The sequence below is a fragment of the Monodelphis domestica genome, chromosome 3 (assembly GCF_027887165.1).
Source record: "Monodelphis domestica isolate mMonDom1 chromosome 3, mMonDom1.pri, whole genome shotgun sequence".
NCBI lineage: Eukaryota > Metazoa > Chordata > Mammalia > Didelphimorphia > Didelphidae > Monodelphis > Monodelphis domestica.
Window position 1 is genome coordinate 92348204 of NC_077229.1, and position 18318 is coordinate 92366521.

The window sequence follows — 18318 nt, forward strand, 5'->3', positions numbered from 1 at the left end:
GAACAAATTGAAGAAATCACTAGTTCACCTCATACATGCAAATTATCAAAAATAACCCCACAAAATGGTAAAAGTCAATTTTGGAGGGCTTGTGGAATGATATAGTACACTATTGTCTTTTTTTTTTTTTGAGGAGCTATGAATGATATAACCATTTTGGAAAATAGTTTGGAATTATGGAAATAAAGAAACTCAAACATCTCCAATATTTGGTTTGTACTTCAATATAAGAAGTTCATATACATCTAAATATTTATAGTTACACTTTATATAATAGCTAAGGATCAGAAACAAAGTAGATGTCTATTAACTGGGGAATGGGATTAACAAATTGTGGCACATAAATATAATGGAATATTACTGTGCCATAAGAAGTTATATAAAATACTCTTTCTTTCAAGTCTCTTAGGAGCTATTTGATAATCTTAAGCAGGACTATTACAATCTTATTTATTTTTTTAAGCCCTTACCTTCCACCTTAGAATCAATACTATGTATTGGTTCCAAGGCAGAAGAGTGGTAAGGACTAGGTCATGGTGGTTAAGTGACTTACCCAGGGTCACACAGCTAGGAAGGATTTGAGGCCATATTTGAACCCAGGACCTCCTGTCTCTAGGCCTATCCACTGAGTTACCCAGCTGCCCCCACAATATTATTTTTTTAACTTATTATTTTAAAACTTTTGACTTTACCAGTAGACATAAGTAGAAATTTGCTTACTACTTGTATATATTTCATCAAGAGCCCCTGCCCCTTTAGGAAGAAGAGAATATTTAAAGGGGGTGGCAGGAAGGAGCATTATTTCTGGTAATAAATGTCAAAATTTTTAAATATGTGCTGGCAGAAGGGGGAGTAAATATCAATGTTTATTGATGTTTAAAGTTACAGACACCCCTTGGTTTCTCTGTCAGAGTCTTGTACTGTTGCATGAACTGATCTGACCCCTAAGTAAGAAATAAGGGTCCCCCAAATTCCAGAGATACTTAGAGCTTCTGGGGGGCAGTATTGGGTAGTAGGTCTGTCATGAGTATGGGTCCTGGTTCTGCTAGAGAAGATTGGCTCTGGTGTGGGCCTGAGTAAGTCAATTAGATTGCCTTCTCTTAAGTACCAGGTTTCTCATCTGTAAAATAAGAATAACATTATTTATGCTCCCTACCTCACAGGGATGTTGTGAGGAAAGCACTCTGTGGGAAAAAAAATATGTAAATGTGAGCTATTCCTAGGTATTATGACATTTCCCAAAGTATTCTCTATTTAACCATAGACCTGTTGAGCTTTCTGAAACTCAGTATGCTATTTTCTGGATATTTTTCCTTTTCTTTCATCTCCCTTCTTCACAAAATTATTCCTTGGAATTGGCCTCTTTGAAGGTAGTTATTGTGTGGTCACCTCTTACTTACACGACTCAAATTTAAGGATTTGGTTACAGTGGTACATGAGGAAACAATGAAGCAATAGGGAGGAAAAAAAGAAGATAGACTTAAGTGAAAATTATGATATGCTAAAGACAGAAGCAGGGTGCTGACCTACTGGGAGCAATCCCAGCTGCACCAATAATTTGTTTTGAATATGAACCTTATTTTCAGCAGTTTGCTAGAGGCAAACCTTAGGACTATGCTGCTGCCACTTTCCTCGGGATTTACTGGGCATACAAAGTAGAATCTAGAGCTGTCAGAAGAATGAGTTCCCCTCATCTGACAAATTACTTGCTGCTGATTATTAGTCAACTTAAACAGTATCCCTTCCATGAAATGTTCCTTGTAAGAACAAAATTCACATTTCAAGGTTGATATAAGTATTTTACTCACAATAATCTAGTGAGATAGTTATTCCATTTTATAGATGAAGAAACTAAGGTTCAAAGAAGTTGAATTATTCCCCTTACTCACATAAAAAAAAATATATATATATATATATATATATATAAACTATTGTTACTGTGACCTCCCACAAACCCTTTTATAGTTAACCATGGACTTTTTTTTAAACTCTTACTTTCTGTCTTAGTAACAACTCTAAGACAGAAAGGTATGGGCTAGTTAAGTGACTTGCCCAGGGTCACACAATTGGGAAGTGTCTGAACCCAGATTTGAACTACAGTTTTCCCAACTATAGGCTAGCACTCTATCTACTGTGCGAGCTAGCTGCCCCCCATAACCCTTCTACCTGGTGGGATTCAAATCTATTGTTCAGTTATTTTGTGTCTTGTCCAACTCTTCATGATCCCTTTTGAGGTTTTCTTAAAAAAGATCCTGGAGTAGTCTGCCAATTCCTTCTCTAGGTCATTTTATAGATGAGGAACTGAGGCAAATAGTGTTTTTCCCAGAGTCACACAATGGCTGAGGTCAGCTTTGAACTTGGGAAGATGAGACTATCTGACTCCATGCCTGGCATTCTCACCAGTTCACCACCTACTCTCTAAGAAAGTCTTAAATCCAGCTCTCTGACCCATTCCATCATAGTAAGGCCCTCTTCTACTTCACAACTCTTTCCCTATTTCTTTCATATTTCTCTGAAGTAGTTATAAAACACTTGTAAACCTTAAAATTTCTCAGACTTATGAATGTTGGAAATTTCCCCATTGGGGAATCTTCTACTTTAAAAAATTCCCTAGCAGATAGTGAGAATTCTACTTGAATGTGAAGACTCCTTGCCTTGGGAATATCCCTACTCCACCCTACTTAAGACTGCTTTAGGACAGAAAAACTCCTTGCTGAACAATGAAAGTGCTTTGACCCATGCTTATGGAAAGGACAGGAAGTTCTTTGAGTCATGCCTGTTTTTAAAATTGATACAATGGGATGCTAGGTACCCATATAGGTGGGGCAACTTGTAAACTACTTAAACCTAAAAGGGTGATAACTTATTCAGAGGTTTTTTCTTAATGAAATTTGTCGACAGCAGCATTTTTTTCTGACTTACTAAAGAGATTAAAACTACTCAGCTGTGAATTCAAAATGGGTGGTCCTTTAGAAACATCTACAGTAATTGGTAGATGTAAGGACTTAGGGGAGGTGACAGAGGAAAGTTTTGCCCTTAAAAATAAGAGCTTGGATCTCATTCAGGGATATCTCGATTTCTGATTCTCATTCTGGAGGATCTCATTCTGAGAGACTCATTTCCTTAAGGACTGATGCTTAAGGGCTCTTTCCTTGGAGATAGATCTCTTTGAGGAGAAGTGCTCTTGGAGGAAATCTCATTCTGAAGGAGAGCTCCTTGAGGAGCTCCTCTGAGGGGCTCTGTCCCTCTGGGGTAGGAGCTCTGGAGGCTCTTGAGAGAGGCCCTTTGAAACAATCTCTGGCTGGAAGACTCTTTGAGGAAGGACGCTGGCCTGGTGTCACTAGCATCCTTGTTTAGTCAGACCTTGTGGTGAGTGTTAAAAAACTGACTGATTTCTCTTTTAAGACTCAGGTCTAGGCCATATTGGCTTGAGGCCCTTCATACTTATTTCCTTTTTCTCTCTTTCTCTCTTTTCTTTGAGTCCTCATTGTATTATTAATTAAAATCTCTATAAAACCCAATTGACTTGGGTATATTCATAATTGGGAATATTTCCCTGGCGACCACCTTATATTTGATTTAAAAACAAGACACTGTAGTGAAACATATTTCTGCAGTCAAATTTACTCACCCTCTCTTATATCTACCACAATTTATATCTTCCACTATTTTAATCACTACAGTTTAAGACCTCAACCATTTTAAATCTCACACACTGTATCACAGTATATTGTAGTTATCTTCCCCTGGTGGCCTACCCTTCTACTAGCCCATGACTTCCAAGAGAGTAAACTTTGTATCTCACACAGCACCTGGCACAATAAAGCACTTAATCAGTATTTGGTGAATGAACTACAGCTCTGGGAAGGATTCCGGAATTGAGCAGCCAAGGAAAACCCCAGCTTTGAATCCTCTCAGACTACCAAGTACCCATATCTTATCACAAAACAGCACCTACTTTTGTATCTTCTAGTGCATTTATTATATATTATTGCACATTATAATGTCTTTATCTTGCTAAATGAATGATTAAAAACTCACTTATTAAATGTTTACTATATAGCAGGCACTTTGCTAAATGATTCCTTAATTGAATGAATATTCCTAATATAATTTTTTCTTCTAAAATATCTATGTGACAAAAAAAATTTAGAAAACTAAGTTTAAAAATCACAACATCTTCCTTCTTTATCCTTTAGCAAAAAAACAAAATAAAACAGGGTATTGATATCTAAAATCCTATCTGGTTGCTATTCCTCAGAAACCCAGCAAAACTAGGTTTTCCCACATCTACTCTACCTCCTCAATCATCTTTCATGACACTTTAAAAATAACTTTCCATTTATACGTATATATGGGCACAAAACTTTTCAAAGCCTCCCTTCTTACCTAGTGAGAAAAGTTTGAACTCCCTTTACTCATATGGTTTTCTATTCCTGAAATGGATTTCATTTTTCCCTATTGAATTCCTACCCAACTTTTAAAACAGCAATTCTTAATACTACTTCTTTCTCCCTCACCCCATCCCCCCAAACTCCTTTGACAGTCTGGCAAATCCTACAGACCTCTTCTCAGAACAATATTTTTAAATGTATATACTACACAGGATTATACAAAGGAAATCAATTACATTGAAATACAGTTGCAAACTTAAAAAAAAAAAGAATAAATTCACTGACCCCAACTTATGAATTCCTGCTAAATTCAGGAATGCCATCCCCATTGAGTCTACCCTAATCTTGTCCACAGCTCTTCTTAGCACTTTTCCTATGCCAAACTAGGCAAACTTACACAACACAGCCCTGTACCAAACAATAAGCACACTCTATAATGACAAGCAAACCCCTGCTTATATAATCCACACATGTCTATTTAGCTGTTTAATTCGGAAGCATGTATGGAATGCCAAGGTCCAGGGTCTAGTGCTAGTAGGGTCCAGAGTAGTCTCTTCATTTAGTATCAGCAAATGACAATGGAACAGAATACAGAGAAAAACAAAGAGGCAATTTCCATGGGAAATTAAGTAAATGTGTTTATTTGAAATCCTCAAATTCCATACATTCAAGGGGGTAATTGGCAGGTGGAAAAATGATAGAACATGGACCCCCGGAGGAAATTTTAAGGGAAATTGGAAGACAAAAGGTAACTAGGGCAAGGTATTGGTCAGTATAGATCAGTAATGAGTTGCATAATCAGGGATGTGGTTGGGGAGAATACCCTCTCTGACACCTGTAATAATAACTGGCATCATTCTGGGAGTGAAGTACAATGAAAAAGGGAAAGTCATAGGACTATCTCTACAATGGAATAGCAGAAGCCACCTAGAATGAATTACCCTAGAACTGTGATTACATGAGGATTAGAAAGAAAAAGAGACCAGATAATTAGAGGGGCCATGAATCAAAGAATGAGGGTCAATAGCTGTGAGAATTGATAAGAGATTAAAAGAAATTATTTTTGGAAGGTGGTATAAAAAATGAAACATAAAAAAAAATTAATGAACAGGACTAGTAGAAGGGGAAGAGAGGAAGGAGGGGTTTACTTGACTGAGAACTAAAATAGAAGAGAATTATACAATCATATGAAAGTAAGAGAAAAAGTCAGCAATAAAAAAGTCAAAAGTGCGAGGAAGGGATCAAAGTAGAGGGGAAGAGGTACAATGAAACAGAGTCATTAAAAAAAAAAAGATTGAGGTACAAAAACTAAAGGAGCCTAGTACTGCATTTACAGGAAAAGAAAGGAAAATCATTACTTGAAAAAATATTAGAAGCTGATGGAAGGAGGCAAATATAAATGGTTCTCAATACTTTAAATGTGAATGTATCAAACAATTAAAAAAATGAGAGATTGGATAACAAAACAAAAACAAGCCACTACCCATTTGTTACTTATAGGAAATCTATTTTTTTAAATTAAAGACATACACAAAATAGAATTATAGAATTAGGAGAATGAAACAAAATTTACCAAGCATCAAGTGAATCCAAAAAATAGGGGTGGTAACTATGGTATGTAACAAAGCAAAAACAAATATTCTAAAAAAGGGGGGGGGGGTAAACAAGTTATATCGAAAGGAGTCATCAGTTAAAAAGTAAAAAAGAAAAAAGGGAGGTGGTGCAGTGAGGTGGCTAGACAAGAGAGTCAGGCATGGAGACTGGAGGTCCTGGGTTCAAATTTGGTCTCAAATACTTCTTAGCTTGTGACCTTGGACAAGTAAAACTTAGCCTCAACTGCCTAGTCCTTACAACTGTTCTGCCTTAGAACCAAGACTTAGTATCAATTCTAAGAGAAGGTAAGAATTAAAAAAGAAAAAAGAAAAAAATGAAAGGAACAGCTAACCAGTATCAGTAATAAATTTATATGCTCCAAGTTCCTTCACATCCAAATTCATAAAAGAAAAATCTGAGCTACAAAGAGACATACACAATAGCATGTAGAAATAAGAAACATCAATTTTCCCTCCCTTAGTTTTGGATAATTTAACAGAAAGATAAACAAAAGGGAAAATATGAAGCTAAACAAATTTCCAAAGAAACTAGAGTAAAAATAATTATGGCATCTTCTAAATGGGATAGCAAAAGAATATAAATTTTTCTCAACACCACATGGCAAACACTAATCATATACTAGGGTGGAGAGACTGAAAACAAATGTAAAAGGGGAAAATAGTTAATGTATCTTTTATAGACCATAATAGTCAGGAACTACAAACAAAAAATCCAGACCGAAGTAGAGATTTAATGAAATACTTAATAATGATATGGTGAAATAACAAATCAGAGAAACATTAAGTTTGTAAAAGAAAACAAGAATGTTTATAAAACAATATACCAAAATTTCTAAAGCAGTTGTTTGGGAAATCATATCCTTCAATACATTAGATTAGCAAAATAGAAAAAGATAGCATTAATGAATTGATTATGCATTTTTTCAAATTACAAAGCCAAAAAACCCAAACAAACCCAAAGTAATCACAAAAAAAGAGATATTAAAAGTAAGGAAAAAATAGATCAATTAGAAACCAAAAAACCCATAGAAATAAGTAAAAACTAAAAGCTGGTTCTTTTAAAAGACCAATAAAATTGATAAACCTTTAGCTAATCTGTTTAAAAAGAGAGCAGAAAAATCAAATTAATAAAATTACAAACAAGTTGAAATTAAAGAAAAACCAGAATAAAAATAATAATCAGAATAATTATGTATAGTTATATGCAAAAATGGGAATATTTTCAAAAATATAAAATACTCAAACTAATAGGAAGACCAATTAGAGATCTTAAATAACTTAATTTTAGAAAAGTTAATAGATCTAACTATAAAGGGATTGTCAAAGAAAATAATTCTGTCCTGGTACATTCACAAGAGAATTCTATCAAACATTTTAGAGGGTATTCATATGTCACAAATTATTCTCAAAATGTGAGAAAGCACATTACCTGAATTTTTATGAGACAAATATAGTTTTAATGCTTAAATCAGGGGAAGTTAAAACCCAGAAAGAGAATTATAGGCCAATATCATTAATGAATATTAAGTGACTAAAATTTTTTCAACAAAATCCTATCAAATAGGCTACAGAGATTTATCCAAGAAATAATTCATTATGACCAAATGGGATTTATACCAAGGATACAATCATGGTTCAAAATCAAGAAAATAATTAACATAATTACTCATTAAAAAAGATACATCCAAACCCACATGATCATCTCAAGAGATGCAGGAAAAGCCTAGGGAGAGGCCTTTTCTTAAGATGATAAAAATCTTCTATCGAAAACCAAAAGCAATGTCATATGGAATGGAGATACATTTGAACTGTCAATAAATATGAGAGTGAAGTAAGAATATTCATTCTCCTCACTATTACTTGATACAGTTCTGCAAATGCTAGCAACAGCAATAAGACAAGAGAAAAACATTAAAGACATAAAGACAGGTAAAGAGATAAAACAGAAAGATATGACTAGCATCAGAATTCTGAATATTTGAGAAGAATGAGGTCCAACAGAACAGCAAAAACCAGCCCCAGCTTTTGCCCAGTGATTTTATCAGGGCTTATCCTACCTTTTATGTAAAAAAAAAAATGTAGTTTCTAAATCAAGCAGATTTTACTTGCTTAAGACAAAAAGGTTCAACCATCAAAATCTGTCAAGGGAAACAAATATGAAACAAGAGTTGTGGAACTGTTTCAGTTTTGCCAGCTCAAGTCTCTTATTCAGGTATATTCTAACTCTACCTAAGGAAATAAACATTAAATCCTAAATGTCCTTTTGGAGGGACTTCAGAGGAAATAAAACATGGGTCCGGGGTGTGCATGTGGGGAGTAGAGGGGGGAGAAGCAGGGGAAAGAAACTCCACTCTAGTATTTAAGAGAATGTACTGTATAGGGAATTAAAAAGGAACTGCAGCCAAGTCTGGATTAAGACATCAATGAATGAACCTGCCTGTATATAAAGGGAAGAAGCTTCTGTTTACATGCAAATATTCTGGTAACCAAGTAACTAGTAATGACAGGAAAGGAAATGTAGAAAAAATATGAGGATAATTTCTGGGCTCCATTCTTCACTTAGCCACTGACTCACTTTGACCTTAAGCAATCTTTTTTTTTTCCTTTGTGCCTGTTTGTCCATATGTGAATTAGCAATGATATCACCTACCTTACAGAGTACATTAAAAATGAATATTTACAATTATTTGAACATCTCAGATAGTAGTTTTAGTAAGAGTCAGCAAAGCATTAAATCACTTTATGAAAAAATTGCTTGCTTTGGAGAGACAAATGAACTCTTTTGTCCACTAAGATAACATTTAAATCATACTTCCTAGGTATGCCTAGGTCTTCATGTCTCCAAAACGTAATTTCTCCCTATTAGTCTATAGGCCTAAATGTTTAAAAAAAATAACAACTCAGAACTAGAGTGACAGTTATAAATAATCAGACTTTGCTCTTTTTACAGTAATCCTCTACTAAAGTCCTACCCCAATGCCTCATTATTACGTAGCAGTAACCCTGGGTTCCTGAACGCTGTATCACTGGTATAGCTCCAGTAGTCCCCCTAATCCTAAAAGGCTCTTTAAGTAGAGGTTTGCTGGTAAACTGTGTCAGCTGACTTAAGAAAACCAGCCTGGAAAAGGAGAGGAAAGCTCATTACCACAAGACTGAAAAAGCAGTTGGTAATTTTTTTTTTAGCCATAGCAATTCAATTTATGTTAGCAGTAGTAGTATGAAAATATTATCCTATTACCAATCACACTTTGCCAAACCCCAATCTTGGATTACTCCCACCAACTGCCTCCTTTGATCTAATTTATGTGCTACTGAACAAAGAAATCAGAAACTGAAGCTGACTGGGTCCACCACAAAATTATATTATGTAATCTCAACTAGGCCCTCACTGCAGCAAGGAAAACCTTTTACACTTCCATAATTAATTCACTATCCTACTCAATATAGCAGCTATTCTAAACATTTTCATCTCTTCTCAAGCTTCCCACACCCTCTCCTTCATACACTTTTAGCTGAGGAACTCACCTTTACATATTTCAATGAAGAAATTGAGGCTATTCATCAAGCACTCTTTCTTTCCTCCTCATTTTACAAAATTCAGATGTTTTCTTACATCATCCCCTCCTTCACTCCACTTGACATGAAAAGATAGTTCTTTTCTTCATTAAGACAAAACCCCTTTGCACACAGAATCTAAATGACAAAATCTCATCTGGATGACACCTCAGAAGCCATCTAACAAGAATTCAATAAGCCAGTCAACAAGCATTTATTAAGTACCTACTAAATGCGAGACACCTAGCTAATTCTTTGTCTTACAAAGAAACAGTCCCTGCCTTCAAGGAGCTCACATGCTAAAGAGAGATACAAGATACAAATAATTAAGTCCAAACAAGTCATAATAAATTGGGGAATGTCTCAGAGGGAAAGTAGTGAGATTAAGGAGAACTAGAAAAGGCTTCTTGCAGAAGGTAGGACTTTAACTGAAACCTGAAGGAAACCAAGGAAGCTGGAAGGCAGAGAGTCCCAGACATAGGAAAATCCACTCTATGTCAAAGTTGAATAAGTAGTCATTCAGCTGTTGCTTATAGTGAGATAGATTCCATTACTTCCCAGTTATCTGATTTTATTTAGAATGGTAAACTGACAGGTAAAATAGTGGCATGTGTTATTAAAGAAACCTAGCCCTATAATTAAACACTTCTAGCACAGAATTTAAAGGGCAACAAAGGGATAAACGATCAAGAAGACCAAAAACAAATACCAGTAACCTCCTCTAGGCAGTCTAGGATTACTTGTTAGCAGAAGCTTAGGGGTACTTGGAGAGTAAGGTGCCAAAAGAAGCAGAAGCCACCATAAGCCCATAAATAAGACCTGAAAATGGGATATCAGCCTTAGCCTGTCAGAATAGCAGTGGGGGGCAGAGCCAGTCCCCAGTATATGGCAAGGAAAAAACAAAACAAAACAGGTAATGCATGTGTATTTCAAGGACTTTCAAAAAGACTAAAGCCTACATTCTGCAGAGAGAGGAAGCCCTCAAGAGGCTTAACTGCCAAGATCTCAGGCATCCAATTAGGATCTATCGGGCCACATCAGGAGAGACTCAACTGTCTGCCTGTTACAGAGGTGAAGATATAGAGGCAAGGCCAGTACTCAAGTTAGGCCATTAAGAGAGGAAGGCAGAAGTTAGGGGATTGTTACAGAGAACTGGGAGTGATCCACAACCCCATTCTATAATGCAGTGGCAATAGCATCTAGACTACAGAGGGGATAAAACTAATTAAGAACTGCTCACTTAATCCAAGAGTGTGGCAAGGGGCACAGAGTACTAATCCAGTAACTGAGACTGCAGTTATGAGTCAACAGAAGAAAATTGTGACTACAATAAAGAGATACTATGAGCTAAGAGAAATCCAAGAAGTAAACTCAGAAGAAGAGTTAACTCCACAAAAGGTACAAGTAAAGCTTCAGAGAAAAGAATTTATCACAGGGCAGAGTTATTGGGGGAAATGAAGCATGAGAATGTTTAAAATGAAATTAAAGCTCTGAGAGGAAAAAATAGAAACCAACTTAAGTCAGCAAGTAGAAGTGATAGACTGAAAAACTGACGAGCAAAAAGAATTCAGTGATTTCATGAAACAACAATAAATACTAAACAAAAATCAAAAGGCTGAAAAATTAGAACTTGTAAGGTTCTCCCTGGCTCAAGTCTCTCCCCACTTTAATGTATAAATGGAGATTTTGAACCCTAGACTTCATTCCCCAGAAGTCCTTGGTATTTCCCAGAATTCCTTATAATCTCTCCTGAGTCTCCACATTGGGGAGATCACAATTGGTATTTAACTGGCAGTAATACCTCCCATGCTTCTCTTCCTTTGCAAATGATGCAGCAAGTATAGTGGTAAACTAAGTGTGGGGATTTTAAATGGGCTAATCAGCCATGGGCACGTGATTTTTATTTTGTATCTTCTTTATTCCTTGATGTCTAATGATCCTTAATAAACCTCATAAAATATATTTTTATTAGAGATATAATTTAAGTTTTACACTAATCCCATGTTCTATTCAGTCAAAGTGATCTTCCTAAAGCCAAAGTCCAGTCATGTTATTCTCTACACACTCTGTATTATAATTATCACAAAGGGATAATAATACTCCATGTCAGGATCCTGCCTGACAACGATGAGGGGGCCAAAGGGGTAGGAAGGGGCAAAACATGTTATGCAGGGGTGTAGCATCCCAAGGATATTCACATCTATGAAATATAAATGACTGTATAGTCCGTGTCTCCAAGCATAAGGTTATACCAATGAGGCTTGTGAATGTAACCTTGAACTGGCCATGCGGCCCTTGGCTAAGACAAACTCATTAACATGCTGGGACTCAATTCCCCGGGAAAGCGCGGCTTGCAATGTACACGCCCAAAGGTGTTCCCTCTACCTTGCCACCCAATCTTAATTGTCTATACTTTGTGATGTGGTTACTACGTGCTTGGGAGTACAGCCCAAGCAGGACAGGAATAAATTCAGAGGCAAACCCATGAACTTCCTCTTGGCTTTTTCTCCCCTTCCATGGAGCTCCACTGGGCTCCTCAATGACTATGTCTCTCTCTCCTCTTGACCTTCTCCTTCCCCAGGCTGTAACCATCTCCGCCTGCATTTCCTATCTTAATCTCCTTATCCACCTTGTGTTCCTTTGTACTCATACTTTCCTATCAAAGGGAGTATCATAGGGATTGCCTGCCCTATTCAAACACTGACTTGTCCCGTCTTTCATTTCCACCCTGGTTCTTGGTTCCTACCTCTCCTCGGGTCCCATCACAAAGGTGAGCCCCTTCCCTTGTGGGACCCTGCTGGTCAGGGAAGTCCATTAAGGAAAACCCCACACAGGGGTCCGAGAAATGGGGAAAAGTTTCCATAGGTTACATGATATATACATAATCAAGGATTTCTAGGGGTTTAGACACAAACATGACCTAGAAGGAGGAGAGAAGGGAGGGGGAATATGGTTAGGAACTTTCTGCTCTATGTCCCAGAGCTTTGCTTGATGGGTCTCGGGCTTTGCCTGCTACAAATCCACACTTATATAATGCTATAGTTCACAAAGTAGTTTCTCCACATTATCTCATTTGACTCTGAAAGGCAAAAGATGTAGAAGAGAAAAACAAAAGTAGAAATGAACCTGTGGCTAAGAAAATGGTGTCTGAAGATAAAATTTTAATTTCTGGACCCCAAAGTTCAAAAACTAAGGCTGATTAAGTACATCTAGCCAGGGATGAAAGGGCTGGTAAGAATATATTTGCCTGGTGTCTTCCAAATCTAATAAAAAATGACTTTAAAATAAAAAGAGAAGAGAGTTTAGATAAACCAACTTTGTGTATAGCTACCAAACTAGGTATTATAAGAGTAAATTTAGTCAAACAGAATAATACAAAAGAATAGCAACAATGGAGATGTCCAGAAATTTACAAGAGTCAAAATCTAAGAGAAGAACTAGTTGTAAAAGCTGTGCCCTCAAAAGTAGAACATAAGCTCCTTGAAAACTGATTCACATTTGTCTTTGTATCCACAGTACTTAGTATGGTACCTGATACTTAATAAATGCTGGACTGATTGATCTACAAAAAAATACAACAAAGTTTAAGCAATAAGCAAGATGAACTATAAGTCCTAATGCTGGGAGGGAAGTCAGATCTCACAAATATCAATAAGATGAAATATGCCTCTGGAAGGGTATGCTCCATTCAAAAGAAACTGAATAGATAAATGACAGATCAAAGAGCATTGCACATTAAGAAGATATACCAGAGGCAGGGCCAAGATGGCAGCATAGCACAAAGAAGTACACTGAGCTTCTTCTTCCTCTACAATTCTTCCTAACAAATCTGAAAAAATGCACCAGACTGAATCCTCATTGAGAAATTCAAGAAAAATTCATGAGTCATTTTTCCAGCTCAGGTTGGAAAACAGTCTGTGGACACTGAGGACAGCATCTGGCCAGGAACAAGCCACAAGGAGCATTCTAGCACAAGAGTAAGGCTATATACCAGGGAAAAAAGATGTCTCAGATCTAGCAGAGAGGAGCCTAAACTTGTATAAGTGAAGTAATAGGTGCCAACTGGCAGCTCTCCTGCTCACTACCCAGTTCTGGGTCATAGATCCAGGGCAGACTGAGGAAGGGACCTGCCCTAGGGGTGGTGGCATTCCAAAGTGAGGAGTGGTTGTTCACTCTATCCTGGGTACAAATTCAGAAGCAAGTGGTCTCTATGTGGTTCAGCCTCCAAGAGTATAGTGGGGTCTAAAATCTAGCTTCTAGTTCAGTCTGAAAACTCTAGTAACCAAGTCAAGAATCACAGATCAAAGGCAGAACTACAGTTCTGTCACTTGGAACAAGATAATGACTGATTCTAGTAGCAATCTACTGAAACTCCAAATGGGGCAAATACACAGGCCTGATGTTCAGACCACAACCCAATTCAGAACCTTTAGAGCTCGGATCAAGGAGGCAGCAATCAGATTTTACCCTGGATCAGATTACTTGTGAAGCATTAACAGCTTGTAGGCCCCAAAGTTGTGTTGTCCCTGATGACTAAAATAAAACAACACTCAATACTCTAAAAAAGCAGCAGCAGGACCAGCCCAGACATTCCCTTCAGAAGAGAGCCTGACTCTAACATAAAGTCTTTAAGTCAAAAAGTAGACAAGGACACATGTGATACCCAGAGGAATCGCTTGTTGGCTAGGGGAGGGGTGGGAGTGGGGGTGGGGGTGGGGGAGGAAAAGAAAATGATCTCTGTTTCCAATGAATAATGTATGAAAATGACCAAATAAAATAATGTTTTAAAAACAACAAAAAAAAGTAGAGTCAAAGAATGAGCAAACCAAAAAAAAAGTCCCATCATAAAAAGCTAGCTAGCATGGTAAATATAGAGTACAATATTTGCAGCAGAGAAGATCTGAATTTGTATCCAATCTCAGACACTTACTAGCCATGTTACCCTGGGCAAATTACTTAACCTTTGTTTGCCTCAGCTTCTTCATCTGCAAATCAAGGATAATAATAGCATCTATCTGCTCCCAGAATTAAAAGAATAAAATGAGATAACATTTATAAAATTATTTGTAAACCTTATGATTTACAAATTATAATGTTTTATAACATTATAAAAATGCTATTGTTTTTGTTGTTGTTGTTAAGGATGACCAAGACAAACCCAGAAAAGGATGATTTTAAAATATTTACAAGCAGTACTTAAAAGAAAATATACTACGGGCACAAATTCAACCAGAATTCCTGAAAGGGATGAAACAAGAGATTTTTTTAAAGTTTACAATGCTTTTATATAAGTGGGAATGTTAAAGGGAAAAAACTAGAAAAGAAATCAGACCAAAGGAAGAAAAAATTTGAAATGGAATTAACAAGTTGGCACAAAAAGTATAAAATCTTGCTTAAGCAACAAACTCCCTGAAAAATCAGAACAGACCACATATAGAAGCCAGTGACTCCAACCAATAAGAAACAATGAGAAAAAAGTCAAACGACTAAAAAAAGAAAAAAAAAATCCAAGAAAACATGAGGTGCTTATGTCAGAAATGACCTAGAATATTATTGAAAAAAGACCATTTCAGAATTACTAGATTATTTAGAAGCCATCATCCAAAAAAAAAAAAGAACCTAGGCCTCGTATTTAAAGAAATCATAAAATAACCCTGTCAAGAGGAAATCTAATTAGACAGAAGGCCTAAGATTGGTTGCATTATATTTTGAGAATCTTTAAAAAAAGAATAGAAAAAAAGAGAAATATACTTGGGGATGGGAGAGAAAGTTAGATTAGGAAAAATTATCTTACACAATTAGGATGCAAAAGTAGAAGTTTATACAAACCAAAAGGAAGAAGTCAAGTGGAGCAAGCTGATATTTGATATCTATTCCCCTCTGAACTAGTAAGAGAAGAAAACACACACACGTACAGAGTTGGGTACAAAAATATATTTCATTCAATAAGGAAACAGGAGTGAAAGGGGAGATAGGAGAAGCAAAATTCAAAGGGAAGTCTGATTAAGGGAAAGATTAGTCCTAAGCAAAGCAAACTCTAAGACATTGCAAAATTATTTATAGCAACTAGTTTTGAGATGGCAAAGAATAGCAACCTTAAAGGGGTCCCCATCAACTGGATAAACAAGTTATGGTATATAAATGTGATATGATACTTTTATGCTGTAAGAAATGATGAAAGGGATCTTTTCAGAAGAACCTAGGAAGACTTTTATGATATGATAAAGTTAAGTGAGCAGAATCAGGAAAACAATCTATATATATATAAATGCCCAATGTAAAGAAAAACTATTTTGAAAAACTTAAGAACTCTCATCAATTTTAATGACCAACAACAATTCCAGAGGACTCATGATAAAACATGCTCCCCACTTCTTGATAAAGAGGAAGAATGAAATGAGACATGGTTTTGGGGGGCATGCCAGTACACAGCTAGGAAATGTCTGAGGTCATATATATATATATATATATATATATATATATGCTTTTATCATATACATTTTATCAGAGTTTTTGTTTTTCTTTCTCACTGGGAAGCAGGGGTAGGAAATAAAAAAGAAAAGGCAGATTTTTGCTTACTGAAAAAAAAATAACAACCTTGTAATTAAAATATATACTCAGGCAAGGAAATTCAGGAAGCAGCAGAAAATGGTAGAAAACATTTGGGCAAAGATCAAGAGAGGCATTGACAGAAGCAAAATTGTCATTGTAGTCGATTACAGACCGCATAAATGGAATCAGGATCACAGGATATGAAAGCAGGAAAAGACTTGAGTAATCTTCTCATCAAAATTCTACACTAAATAATAAAATAAAAATAAAATACCTAACAAATGGTTATTAAAAAGCTAAGATGTATGGAAAACATCCCACAAGCCTGGCATGGAGACATGATAAAATAGTGTCGGGGACATCTGCTAGAACTCACTCTTGACCAAAAGTAGAATAGCTATTAATTTATTGACTAATCATAATAATAATTTCAGAAGTCTGAGATGAACCTAAAAAGGAAATTTTTATTCTGGATCCAATTCTCACTAATGGGGAAGAGAAAAGATAAGAACCTTAGCAGAGGAAATGAACCATTCCATCTTACTGTTTGTGATAAAAGATAGTGAGCAGATTTCAAAGGACACAAAGGAAGGAGAGAAGATGCTATAGACTGAAATTATACAGTGGATATAACCCAAGAAACACATGAAAATTCTCAAGAATGAAATTCTAAAGATACCAAAGAGATAAATTGAATGAAGAAGAGTAGTAGGGTAGTCTGGGTAGTCTGAAGAGATTGATATGGATACAACTCAATAGTCAATTTAGATTAAAAAAAAAAAACTTTATCTTCCATCTTAGAATCAATACTATGTGCTGGTTCTAAGGAAGAAAAAGTGATAAAACCTAGGCAATGGGATTAAAGTGACTTACCCAGGGTCACACAGCTAGGAAATGTCTAAGGTCACATTTTAACCCAGGACCTTCTATCTCTAGGCCTAGCTAACAATCCACTGAGCCACCCAAGTACCCCCTCAATTTATACACACAAGATAGCAGGAAAGAGAGAATGAATAAGAATATGAGGCATGATACTATAAGAATAGTGCCAGGAACTCTAAAGCCCAGACTAAGCTGAGGCTGATAAGTAAACTAAAAACAACAGAATTTTATTGTTATTTTTTATTTTGTTTTGTTTTAAAAGCTATATTGGGAACAAATTGCTTAGTATCTCAGGAAGAGGGAAAGGGAGAGAATGTGGAACTCAAAATGTTAGAAAACCATTGCCAAAAATTAAATAAACATGTAAGGGGGGGGATTACAAAAATAAAATAAAAATATTATTGAAGAAAAGAGGAGGAACAGGAAGGCAAAGGACCATTGCTTGGACTGAATTGGATGATGATAACTGACAAATGTAAGAAGATACAGCTGCTAAAATTGCATTTTTGCTTCTACTTTCTTCATTAAGAAGAATGACCTTTGGACTGAAAAAAATGGTTAATAACAAATAAATACTAAAGAGAAGGATATAGTAAGAGAACATGTAATTATCCTTAAAAAAACTCAACATGGTACAGTGGAAAAAGTGACAAACTTCCCCACTGTTCTTGGTGTTTGGGTGTATGGGATATGCTAGAAGGAATAGTATCTCAAGTGTGAGGACTTGCTGAACCCTTTTCAGGGCTGCTCATTCACTTTTGGGGTCTACTTGCCACCCAACTCTCACCTATGACTCCAAGAGGCTATAGAAACCACACCCCAGCAAAACCATCTCAGCAAATGGGGTACCTAAGGGTAACTGAGAGCTTCAAACATGTCAGTGAGTCAGGTGTATGCCCACCTCAAGTGAAGATTTCTCCTGGCAGAATGGGCAGATGAGAACTATGTGTTCAAATATGCCATGAAGGCAGCTGAAGTAGGCACTATGGAGTGCCTATAGCTTGATCAAACATCAAAGATGTCAAGATTATCCATTGCATCCTAGGCTATATCACTAGCCCTCTAGACTTGCCTTGCTATTGGTCTTCAATGAATCTGGAAGAAAAAGTAAAGCTGAAGATTTTGTGCAACTTTGCCTCACTTAAATCCAACTCAAGTGTAAATCAAGACATCACCCCCTGGCATCAGTGGTCCTCTTCAAAAACAAAGGATGAACAATAATACAATCAGGGCTTGGGACCTAAATTCAAATCACTACTTAGCACACAATTTGGATGTTAACTTACACTTTTTAGGCCTGAGTTTCCTTATCTGTAAAACGA

The 18318-nt window shown here is 36.3% G+C and overlaps 1 protein-coding gene across 9 annotated transcripts in view; it reads right to left on the bottom strand.

Annotated features, from left to right (window-relative positions):
• RFX2 (regulatory factor X2) overlaps positions 1-18318 on the bottom strand; it is a 147702-nt gene that overhangs the window by 78362 nt on the left and 51022 nt on the right. Inside the window, exon 1 of one of the 9 annotated variants that reach the window (XM_056822509.1) lies at positions 10522-10815. The exons of the other annotated variants lie outside the window; for them this stretch is intronic. The gene's annotated coding sequence lies outside the window, so the exon portion shown is untranslated. Of the gene's footprint in view, positions 1-10521; positions 10816-18318 lie in introns of those variants that run through there. 9 annotated transcript variants of the gene reach the window in all.